The sequence below is a fragment of the Trichechus manatus genome, unplaced genomic scaffold, assembly GCF_000243295.1.
Source record: "Trichechus manatus latirostris isolate Lorelei unplaced genomic scaffold, TriManLat1.0 scaffold00122, whole genome shotgun sequence".
Classification (NCBI taxonomy): Eukaryota; Metazoa; Chordata; class Mammalia; order Sirenia; family Trichechidae; genus Trichechus; species Trichechus manatus.
Genome location: NW_004444058.1, coordinates 7,708,583 through 7,720,873, shown reverse-complemented (window position 1 = coordinate 7,720,873; position 12,291 = coordinate 7,708,583). Strand labels below are relative to the sequence as shown.

The 12,291-nt window shown below is 45.5% G+C and overlaps 1 protein-coding gene across 1 annotated transcript in view; it reads right to left on the bottom strand.

The window, feature by feature from the left end:
• The window catches only part of BRD4 (bromodomain containing 4), a 79,563-nt gene extending 68,924 nt beyond the window's left edge, over positions 1-10,639 (bottom strand). The window contains 1 exon segment of the mRNA XM_023738775.1: positions 10,061-10,639. The gene's annotated coding sequence lies outside the window, so the exon portion shown is untranslated.
• Positions 10,640-12,291: the final 1,652 nt, after the last annotated feature.

Here is a 12,291-nt window from a genome sequence, read left to right as displayed (position 1 = left end):
TGTGGCTGCCCTGGAGCATCTGACGCTCTCCTGCTGTGTGGGCTAGAGGCCTATGCGGAATAACCCAGATGGAGGACGCCTCAATTGCTGCACAAGCCCTACTGGCCAGCACTGCTTTAGAAATTGGGTTAAAAAAACCATTATCAACGAGTTGACACTGACTCATGGCGATCCCATGTGCTAGTAGAATTGAGCTCCATAGGGTTTTCTTGGCTGTAAGCTTTACGGAAGTAGACTTCCTGGCCTTTCTTCTGTGGTGCTGCTGGGTGGGTTCAAATTACCAACCTTTAGGTGACTAGCCAAGTGCAAACCATTTGGCCACTTAGGGACCCAAAGAAATTGGATAGGTCCCTGTGAAACAGGTAAAGTCCAAACTGGGCCCTGAAAGATGGGGCTGGGGGGGTCTGGAAAGAAGCAAGGAAAGGAACGAGACCTTGATTTGTCACAGGGCCCAGGAACCTGGGCATTTGGGTGTCATGCCCCACAAAGTGGAGTGTGAGCACAAGAGGGTAAGAGGTTGACTCTATTTTGACCATGTGTTTTCAGACCAGCTTACAGACAGCTCGATTCAGCCTGGAGCGGGTTTAACCACTCCAAGTATTTTCTCTGGGCTGGATGTTTCTCACAGCCTCTCAGAATCAAACTCCTATTCCACAAGAGAATTTGTCATTTTAGGAAGTTAAAGAGAAGTTTTCAAAGTCCAGCGGAAACTGTCTCCTACGGGACACACCTGAGTGAATGACTGCTTATTCTAGCAGAAGATGCTGCCTGCACGGGAGGACCCTAAGTCGGGCTGGGATTTTATCTGGGACACAGCCACGGCAACCGCCTTTCCTCACCCAGGAATCCACTGCACACACAGAACACAGCCCCACGCTGGTTACCGAGGAGGGGAGCGTGAGCACTGGCTGCCTTGGGAGGGAGATACCCTTCATATGTGAGTCCCCATCCCTAAGTGGGACATAAGCACCCAGGAGCTGGACTCAATCTGCACCCCAATCCACAGTGCTTCTCAAGGCAAGCACCATAACCCCTGGGGATTATCCCAGTCCCACCCTGAGGGCTTACCCAGCTGATTTACACTTACCTCCTCAGATGCCACTTCTGTACAAACTTTCACTGGGAGATGAAAGTGAAAAATGAAAGTGGAACCAAATCAAGGTTGCCAGAGCCCTGGTGGAACTGGCTTCAAGCTGAGGTTAAGTCTGGTGCGTGTGAATGTTCCCACAAGACTCCAAAGGAGGTAGCACTGTTTTTACAGACTAGCTGCCCAGGTGAAAAGAGAGCTTCCCAGCCAGAGTGGTGCACCCCACCCCAAGGCCCTCCACCCCAGCTTGCAGACCTGCCCACGCTCCGTCCACGCTCAGCCGTCTCCTTGCGGCCCTGCCCTAAGCACACAGCAGCAGGTCTCCCCTCCTGCAGCGCCTGCCCTGTGCTCGTTACACACCAACCCAACCATCGCCAAGTGCCCCGAGAGCAAACGCTGCACAAGCAGATTCACTCCCCCCACCCACTGTTTTATTGAAGATTTTTTTTATGGTACTAAAATATACATAACAGAAAACTTACCATTTTAAAATGTGCGATTCAGTGACATACATTCACAATGCTGTGCAACCACTGTCACTATCTAGTTTCAGAACATTTCCATCGCCCCTAAAGGAAACCTGGCGGCGCAGTGGTTAAGTGCTCGGCTGCTAACTGGAAGGTTGGTGGTTTGAACCCACCAGCAGCTCCGTGGGAGAAGGGCGTGGCAGTCAGCTTCTGTAAACATTTACAGCTTTGGAGATCCTACAGGGCAGTTCTACTCCGTCCTACAGTATCACTATGAGTCAGAAACCACTCGACAGCAACAGGTTTGGTTTTTTGTTTTTCAGAGGAAACACTGTATATTAGACAGTCACTCCCCATCCCCTTCTTGCCCCTGCCGCTGACAACCACTAGTCTTTGTTTCTATGGATGTGCCTGTTGTGGATGTTTCATATATATGGAATCATATGTGTGACCTTTTGTGCCTGGCTTCTTTGGATGGTGTAGTTTGCACTCGACTATTAATCTAAAGATTGGTGGTTTGAAGCCACCCAGCAGCTCCATGGAAAAAAGCCCTGGCAATCTGCTTCTGTAAAGATTACAGCAAAAAAAAAAAAAAAAAAAACCCACGGAGTGGCTCTGTAACACATGGAGTCACCATGAGTCGGAACTGACTTGATGACAATGGGTTTGGGTTTTTTTTTCCCTTTCACTCAATATAATGTTTCCAAGGTTCATCCATGTTGTAACATATATCATCAGTACATCATTCTTTTTTATGGCTGAGTAATATTCCACTGTATGGATGGACCACACTGTGTTCATCTACTCATCAGGTGATAAACACTTGGGTTGTTTCCAGCTTTTGGCTATAGTGAAGAGTGCTGCTATGAACACTGGTGTTCAGTTCTTTTGGTGGAATTGCTGGGTCATATGGTAATCCTATGTTTAACTTTCTGAGGAATCGTCAAGCTGTTTGCCCTGAAGGTATTTTAAAACAGCCATAATCCCACATAGCCAGACAACAACAAATGTTAGCATTTAAAGTGTATACTTTTCCAGATCTTTTTCTATACCTAATTATTATATATGTTTATCAACTGGTTTTTAAAGGCTCTCACAAAGCTAACAGATGATCTTTGTGAGCTTTGTGATCTTGTACACCCCTACCCAAGTGAGTTCTCTCTGCGTTAGTTTTATTATCTGTAAAATGAGGATGACATCAGTACCAGTTTCAGTTCATAAGGTTGTTTTCTGAGGACTAAAGGAATATACTTTGTTGTTAGCTGCTCACGATGATCTGACGCACAAATGGAACTAAATGCTGCCCAGTCCTGTGATATCCCCATGGTCGGATGCAGATCAGACCACGGGAATACATAGAGCTTCTAAATACAGCACCTGGTACCCAGTAAGCGCTGTGCTGAGTGAGGCAACCACTCAAATATTGATAAAATGAGTGATCACTATGCGCGAAGTGTTGTGTTCAGGCTCCCAGCCTGGGGTGGGAGACGCGATGGGGCACTGTAGCTCCGTACAACATTAATGCTGCCACAGGGTTCAGAGGGACTGATGTTTGGCTTCACTGATTTCAGAATTGGCATGCAAGAAGTAACAGAGAAAAACAAGAGTCCCCTTGCCAAATGTGATTCAGAAAATGTAGCTCTATACTTCACAAGGAACTATTCACAGACAACCATTTGCTAAAAGCCTTGAACATTTTCACAAGTCACTGATGATGGATAAGAGCTGCCCTGAGGTGAAGGATGGGAGGTGGAAGTCCTGGAGGCAGGGAGAGGAGCCATAGGCCTGGGGCCACCCACTCTCACAGGTGGAAGGAAGGATGCTCACAGAGGCTCCCAGAGCAGAGGGAAGGAAGCAAGCCTAGTGGTGACCCAAGAGATGACACCCATGACAAGCAAGCTGTGGGCAACACATGGGCACCATGGAGACAAGCTCCAACACAGGTCTCGTTCAAAACTGCACTCCTGGGATTACAACAATATGTGTGTTATTATCCTGACACAGATAAACATGAAAGTGGTGCCATTTCCTGTCAGCTAAGGGGGCAGTGGTGGTTCCATCCAGGAGACCCAGGTTCAATTCCCAGCCAATGCACCTCATGTGCAGCCACCACCTGTCTGCCAGTGTAGGCTTGGGTGTTGCTGTGACGCTGAACAGGTTTTCAGTGGAGCTTCCAGACTAAGACAGTCTAGGAAGAAAGTCCTAGCAATCAACTTCAAAAATTAGTCAATGAAAACCCTATGGATCACAACAGTCCTACCCACAACTGCGCGTGCGGATGGCACAGGACAGGGCAGCATTTCGTTCTGTTGAGGGTGGGGTCACCCTGACTCAATGGCAACTCACAACAACAATCTGTCAGCTCAGTGGTTTCCAAGTTTCAAAATGAAAACAAATGAAGAGCCCCTAAAACACAAACACACGCTATTACTTAGCACCTTTTTATAACTGAAAGCACTTCAGAGCCAAGTAAATTTTTATGAAGATCATAAAGGAAAACAACCTACACATGAATAGCACCACCGTTCACATACACAATTGTACTTGTTTCTCCTAATTACAGAAGAGAAGGAGAAACTGCTTAACCAACGGAAGTCATGCCTGTACAGTAAGACTACAATTCAACCAAGCACAGAAATGGGATTAATTAAAGTCAACGCCAACACTGAATGAATGGGAGGAACTATCCATTAGCGCATGCAAATTTAATCTTCGAATCTTAGAAATTAAAAACCCACCGCCTGGAAAAGACAGTCTCTTTAACAAATGGTGCTGGCATAACTGGATATCCACCTGCAAAAAAATGAAACAAGACCCATACCTCACACCATATACAAAACTAACTCAAAATGGATCAGAGACCTAAATATAAAATCTAAAATGATAAAGATCATGGAAGAAAAAGTAGGAACAATGCTAGGAGCCCTAGTATACAGCATAAACAGAATATAAACTGTAAGTAACGATACACGAACCCCAGAAGAGCAACTATATAACTGGGAGCTCCTAAAAATCAAACACTTATGCTCATCAAAAGAGTAAAAAGACAACCTACAGATTGAGAAAAAAATTTTTGGCTATGACATATCCGATAAGGGGCTAATCTCTAAGATCTACAAGATTCTGCAACATCTCAACAACAAAAAGACCAATAACCCAGTTAAAAAATAGGCAAAGGTTATGAACAGACACTTCACCAAAGACATTCAGGTGGCTAAAACATACATGAGGAAATGCTCACGACCATTAGCCATTACAGAAATGCAAATCAAAACTACAATGAGATAACCATCTCACCCCAACAAGGCTAGCACTAATCCAAAAAACACAAAATAACAAATGTCTCAAGAGGTTGTGGAGAGACTGGAATGCTCATGCACTGCTGGTGAGAATGTAAAATGGTAGAACCACTTTGGAAATCAATTTAGAGCTTCCTTAAAAAGCTAGAAATAGAAGTACCCTACGATTCAGCAATCCCACTCCTTGGAATATATCCTAGAGAAACAAGAGCCGTCACACGAATAGATATACACACGCTCACGTTCACTGCAGCACTGTACACAATAGCAAAAAGATGGAAACAAACTAGGTGCCCATCAACAGACGAATGGGTAAAGAAATTATGGTATACACACACAATGGAATACTATGCAACAATAAAAAAAAACAATGATGAATCTGCGAAACATCTCACAACAGGGATGAATCTGGAAGGCATCATGCTGAGTGAAATTAGTCAGTCGCAAAAAGACAAATATTGTATGAGAACACTGCTATAAAAACTCAAGAAAAGGTTTAAACACATAAGAAAACATTCTTTGATAGTTACAAGGGTGGTAGGAGGAAGAGAAAAATTCACTAACTAGACAGTAGACAAGAATCATCTTAGGTGAAGGGAAGGACAACCCACAATACAGGGTAAGTCAGCACGACTGGACTAAATCAAAACCTAAGAAGTTTCCTGAACATAATCAAACACTTTGAGGGACAGAGTAGGAGGCACTGGGGTCTGGGGACCATGGTTTTGGGGGACATCTAGGTCAACTGGTAGAACAAAGCTTATTAAGAAAATAGTTTGCATCCCACTTTGGTGAGTGTCGTCTGGGGTCTTAAAAGCTTGCAGGGCTATCTAAGATGCATCAATTTGTCCCAACCCACTTGGAGCAAAGGAGAAGGAAGAACACCAAGGACACAAGGAAAATATTAGTCAAAAGACAAAAGGGCCACATAAACCAGAGACTCCATCAGCCTGAGACCAGAAGAACTAGATGGTGCCTGGCTACAACCCAATAGCTGCCCTGACGAAGAACACAACAGAGTTTCTGACAGAGCAGGAGAAAAGCAGAACTCAAATTCACGTAAAAAGACCAGACTGAATGGTCTGACTGAGACTGGAGGAACCTCCGAAGCCATTGCCCCCGGACGCTCTGTTAACCCATAATTAAAACCATTCCCGAAGCCCACTCTTCAGACCAAAATTAAACTGGACTATAAAATATAAAATAATACTCATGAAAAGTGTGCTTCTTAGTTCACGTAGATATGTGAGACCAAATGGACGGCTCCTGTCCAGAGGCAAGATGAGAAGCCAAGAAGGGACAGGAGCTGGTTGGAGGGACACAGGAAACCAAGGGTAGAAAGGGGGAGTGTGCTGTCACATTATAGGCATTGCAACTAGCGTTTAATAACGATATGTGTATAAATTTTTGCATGAAAAATTAACTTGAACAGTAAACTTTCATCTAAAACACAATAAAAAATATATAATAAAAAAAAGAAAAAAAAACCCATTGCCGTTGAGTGGAGAGGTTAGGGAGGGGTAGAGGAGTTTGAGTGAGCCCTGGTGGTGCAGTGGTTAAGCACTCAGCTGCTAACCAGAAGGTCCGCAGTTCGAACCCAGCAGCCACCCCTTGGTAGAAAGATGCGGCCATCTGCTCCCGTGAAGATTACAGCCTTGGAAACTCTACAGAGTAGTTCTACTGTCTTACAGGATCACTATGAGTTGGAATCGACTTGATGGCAATGGGTTTGGTTTTGGGTAAAGGAATTTGTAACAGGTACTATTCTTAGAAGTAGTAAGAGTTCTTTTCCATCCTCTGACTCAACTCTGCCCCAATTACAGAAGTATGAATTATTCAAGTTTATGGCATTGTATTTCCTATCCCCTCCACCAGACAGGGCTACGCGGAAGAGAGGGCAGAGGGTGGCATCATGCATCACCTACTGTAGCACAGCGACATCCTCAAACAAAAGGGCATCATGCTGAAGAGCGGCACAGCCTCAGCCCATCAGCCTCAGCCCACAGGTAAGGGGATATTTGAACACAGATGGTTCCAGGTCCCCCACGCCTGGCACCAACGAGTGGTCAGGCTGGCTCGCAGCTCACTGGGTAACCTTCTGCAACCAAGGCTTCAGGCCAACTCCAGATCCAGGAGGCAGCGTTCCTAACAGCAGCCACTTCAGCAAAGTGCCCCAGAACAAAGACTTTCCTTCACCTGCAGCCACTGCCGCAGCCCCGCGCTGACACATCCTGACACCTATCCTCCCCAGGAACATAAATACAAGCTGAAAAGATGGGCTCACGGGCACCCTGGGTAGGTGCACACTGCCGCTGACAGAAAAGTTACCAGATGACTTTGTAAAAAACTGATGGAGCATTTTCACAAGGACAAACCAAAATGGTTGTGCCACATGGCTTCTGAGTCACAAATCTGCAGATGTCTGTAAAATGCATGTGAAAGCCTTCAAAACCACCACCACCATCATCATCATCCCACTGCTGCTGACTCGTGAGGACCCCTGTTGTAGAGTAGAACTGCTCTACAGTTTTCTTGGCTGTGATCTTTATGGAAGCAGATTGCCAGGCTTTTCTTCTGTGGTGCCACTGGGTGGGTCTGAATTGCCAACCTTTAGATTAGTAATCAAGCGCAAACTGCGTCACTGTGTTAATAATAATTGACACAAAGCTGATACCCAAAATGCGAAGACAATGCACATCCCTGCTTTCTCACTCCTCCATCTCTGACACCAGCCACCCAGGTGGTGTTTTCTCTCTCTCAGACCCTAACCACCTAGAGTGGGGTCTTTACAATACAACTGCTGCACAGCCTCTTCTGTCTGCCAGCCATCCAAACCTGGGTCCGTCACAAGTTAGGATTCTATCCTAAACAACTGCCAAATAAGCAAACATCAGGCCCTGCTGGCCCTCACTGTCCCCAGTGGGTTTGATAATTCACTAGGATGACTCATAAAACTAAGCAAAAGGCCTATACTCACTATAACCTTTTTAATAAAACCACAAAAAGATACACATGAAAAGATGCACAGGCAAAGCCTGGGAGGAGCTTTCAGCACAGAGCTTGTGGTCTCCGTGCCAGTCCTTCCACGTGCATCATCAATCTGGAAGCTCAATAGGAAGCTCTAAGTTCAAGGTCCTTTAAACAGTTATTGAGGCTTCAATGTATACGCATGACTGGGCCCTTAATGCATAGTTAGTGACGGACTGAATCACTGAATATGCATGACTCATTCTATCATGCCCCTCCATTTAGTTCCCCAAGTGTCATCCCTGGGCTCCCACCTCATTTGCACATGTTTAAATGCTGCCAGGTTGTTTTAGATAAACTAAGATACCTGGTGGTACAGTGGTTAAGCGCTCTGCTAACCTAAAGGTCGGCAGTTCAAACCCACCAGCTGCTCCGTGGGAGAAACATGTGGCAGTTGTTCCATAAAGGTTTACAGCCTTGGAAATGCTATGGGGTAGTTCTACTCTGCCCTATAGGGTCGCTATGAGTCGGAATCAACCCTGCGGCAATGGGTTTGGTTTTGCTTTTGGAAGACACCATGGATTGCTGGGGAATTCCAAGGGCTATTTTCCGAAACCAGAGACAAAAGGCCAAACTGAGTTCTTTGTCCCACAGCCACCCAGGGATCTCCCAAAACCACCAAGATCCTTCGGATGAACAAATTTATAAATTTCTTATTCTCGAAATTTGTTTTCTGCACATGCTCCTTAGATGGGTTTTGGAGTCCTAAGGACCACCTCCGCCTCCATGCACATATGCACCTTTCTGGAAATAAGAGCCTCAACACCTAGCACATTCCAAGGGCCTCCGGTTTTCACCATGGTAAAAACTGCCGCTCTGCTGAGAGGAGGGCTGATCTCAGTGTTGGCCACAGAACTCTCAAGTATTTTAGGCCCCTTAGACGACTGGATATTTCCAATAATGAGAATGGCAGGAAAACGATTGTTAGAGTCGTGCTTAACGCTTGTTTTTGATTATGGAAATCTGAGTAGGCTTTTTGTCATACTAGAGGAATGCCAAGAAGCAGAGTTTACAAGAATTTAAGTACAGGAACAGTTTAGTAAATCGCAAAATTAAAATGGTAGTTTTTGCAGGCACGGGCAATACAATGAACTAGTCTACAGAAACGCTCTCCATCACAATTTCACTCGTTCAAATGACTGACTGAAATTTATCCACCAGGCCCCTTATCCGAGCTTCCATGATGGTCCCTGCTCATGGCAATCTCACCCTTGGGCTCCATCACTAGTGGCTTGAGGCTTCCCACTGGCTTTCCTCCATCAGACCCCTCACTGAAGCTCCCTTGGTACACAGCACCTGATAACATCAGCCGAGGTTTCTATTTTATCCTCCACCAAGCATTTGGGGTATGCCCACCCTTACCCATCTTCACTTTACTCACATCATATTCTTTTCTTCAATAATTCATCTAAACTGTTTTCAACTACCTAGTGTAGATAATTAGCTTCCCTTTCAGTCATCCAAAATTGTTTGCTTCAAGTTAGGGGGCACCCTCTAGTTCTAGTATGGGAGACTTTGGTCAACGAAGTCTCCCATCTAACATGCCTCACAACAAACAAGGAGCAAGATGCTGCCAGAGCTACTACTTCAGTGAGCAAGAGGAGGGGTGCCATGGTGAGGTCTGCTGGCCAGGGCTCCCATTCAGCACATGGTCACGGCTAACAGGGGACCCAGGCCAGAGTCCTCTGCCGTCAGTTTCTGAGACCACTAGTTCAGAAGACTCACTTGTCCCTAATGGCACTGTGTGAGCTTCTGGGCTCAACTGTGCCTGAGTCCCCTCCAGATTTCCACATTACATCAACCAATAAATGCCCTCCTGTTTTAACTAGTTTATGAGACCTAAACTACTATAGCCATTTCCTAAAAGATGGGACATTTTAATAAAAAGGTTGGGATGACAGTACCTGAGAGTAAAGGACAAACAGCTTGCCCACTTGTCTGTCAGTCTGTTGTCCTGTGGTGGCTTGCATGTTGCTAGTATACTGGAAGCTATGCCCCATGGTGGACAGGTTTCAGTGGAGCTTCCAGACTAAGACTAGGAAGAAACGCCTGGTGATCTACTTCCAAAAATTAGCCAATAAATCACAACAGAATATTGTCCAAGTGGACACTGTAACGATCGTGAAAATGGTGCAGGACTGGGAAACATTTCACTGACTTCACAGCAGCAAGACACTTACCTTACACACACACTTCATATACTTCTTGTTTCACCTGCTGCCTGTTACCACTTGGCTTCACGACTACATGCTTCATCAACTTCCCCGACAGAGTTCAGAACACTGGCTAGGTAGCAGGGAGTAAAGAAACTAAAGATCTAGGCAGTTCAGCTGCTACTAGAAAGCATCTCCCTCTTTGGTAACTGATGAAGAAACACACTGCAAAACAGTAAAAAAAGAAAAGAAAAGAAAGTAACATCTAAATCAATGTTTTTCACACTTTTCTGACCACGATCCACAGTAAGAAACACATTTTATAATGTACACGCTACATAGATATACACACACGTATACGCCAAACAAAAGTTTTATAAAATACTCTTAAAATGTGACACCTTCTGCTATTTTCTTTTTCTAATCACTGACTGCAACCCACCAAATTCATTTCATGACCTATAGTTTGAAAAACATGGATGTCAAAGACACAAGGAAAGTATTAGCCCAACAGACAGAAACGGCCACATAAACCAGAGACTTCATCAGCCTGAGACCAGAACTAGATGGTGCCCGGCTACCACCAATGACCACCCTAACAGGGAACACAACAAAGAGTCTCTGACAGAGCAGGAGAAAAGTGGGGTGGAGAACTCAAATTCTAGTAAAAAGATCAGACTTAATGGTTTCATTGAGACTGGAGGGACGCTTGAAGACATGGCCCCTGGACTGTCTGTTAACCCAAAACTGAAACCACTCCCGAGGCCAACTCTTCAAACGAAGATTAGACTGGACTATGGGACGTAAAATGATACTTGTGAAGAGTGTGCTTCTTAGCTCAAGTAGATACATGAGACTAAATGGGCAGCTCCCGTCCGGAGGTGAGATAAGAAGGCAGAGAGGATCAGGAGCTGGTTGAATGGACACAGGAAATCTGGGGTGGGAAAGAGGAGTGTGCTGTCAAAGTACAGGGACAGCAACTAGGGTCACATAATGTATGTATAAATTTTTATATGACAAACTAACTTGAATTGTAAATTTTCACTCAAAGTACAACAATTAAAAAAAAAAGAAAAATATGGATGTAAAGAATTACTTTCTCTTATGATTCAGATTCTGGCTGCAGTTCTCTGGAGCCCAAACCCACTTTACATTAGGCAGCTGGTAAAGGGCCGTCTGGGTTGGCATCCCAACAACCGCCTGCGGGACCCAAGGCCAAAGTCATCACCCTACGCTGGCAGGCTCAGCCCTTCCTGTAGCTCTTATACAGTTTCAACCCTTACATAAAGACCAGGACATGCCTTCTAGTAGCAACTGAACAAACTGCTTAGATCTTTAGTTCATTTTCTCCTTGCCACCCAGTGCATACGCTAAGCTCTGTGCGGGGTGAGGTGGAGAAGCTGGTGAAGCAGGCAGTGGTGAAGGCCAAGTCTAAGGCATGGAGTGGAAACTGTCTCAAGTATAAAATCCTCACATTTACTTGTTTCTCTTCCGTTTTATACCCTCATCTCTAAAACAACAATAAAGGCCATCCTGACTGCAGACATGTACATGTTACTGCCTCATGCAGGACAACCGGGCACAAGAGCTATATGCAAAGACACAGGAATTACTAATTTGTTTCTGGAAATTGCATAACATCCAGTCCCACACCTCTCCTGACACTGGCTCTTCAGGGTTCCAATGTCTCTGGACATCACAGCAGTGAGAAGCAAAAAGGGAGAGACGCAAAAAGGGAGTTTCAGCCTTGACTGCGAATCGAGGACAGGGTGGTTACCACACAGCCACAGCAGGAGGGCCTGGGCAGCTTCTCACAGTCCTGCAGGCTGGAGGAAGGCAAGCGCTTGGCCTCCACCGTTCCAACCCTGGCATCTGAATGCCACACAGACAGCAGCCTTCCCCCCACCTCCCGTGCACCTGGGCTAACCCAATGTGAATCCCTCAATGCTCTGCCATGTTGATCCTATTTTACAAATGGGGAAACTGAGGCTTAGGGAGATATAATGTACCCGAGGTCAATGCCAGACAGGGGTGGGCTGGGACTGAACCCTAGCACTGGGGTCTTCTCTGGTCTACTTGCCAAGGAAAAGACCACAAAATAGTCCATACCTAAGGGCAAATTAGGGACACCTGGTGGTGCAGTGGTTAAGCGCTTGGCTGCTAACTGAAAGGTCAGTGGTTCGAACTCACCAGCCACTCCACAGGAAAAAGATGTGGCAGTCTGCTTCGGTAAAGATTTACAGCCTTGGAAGCCACAT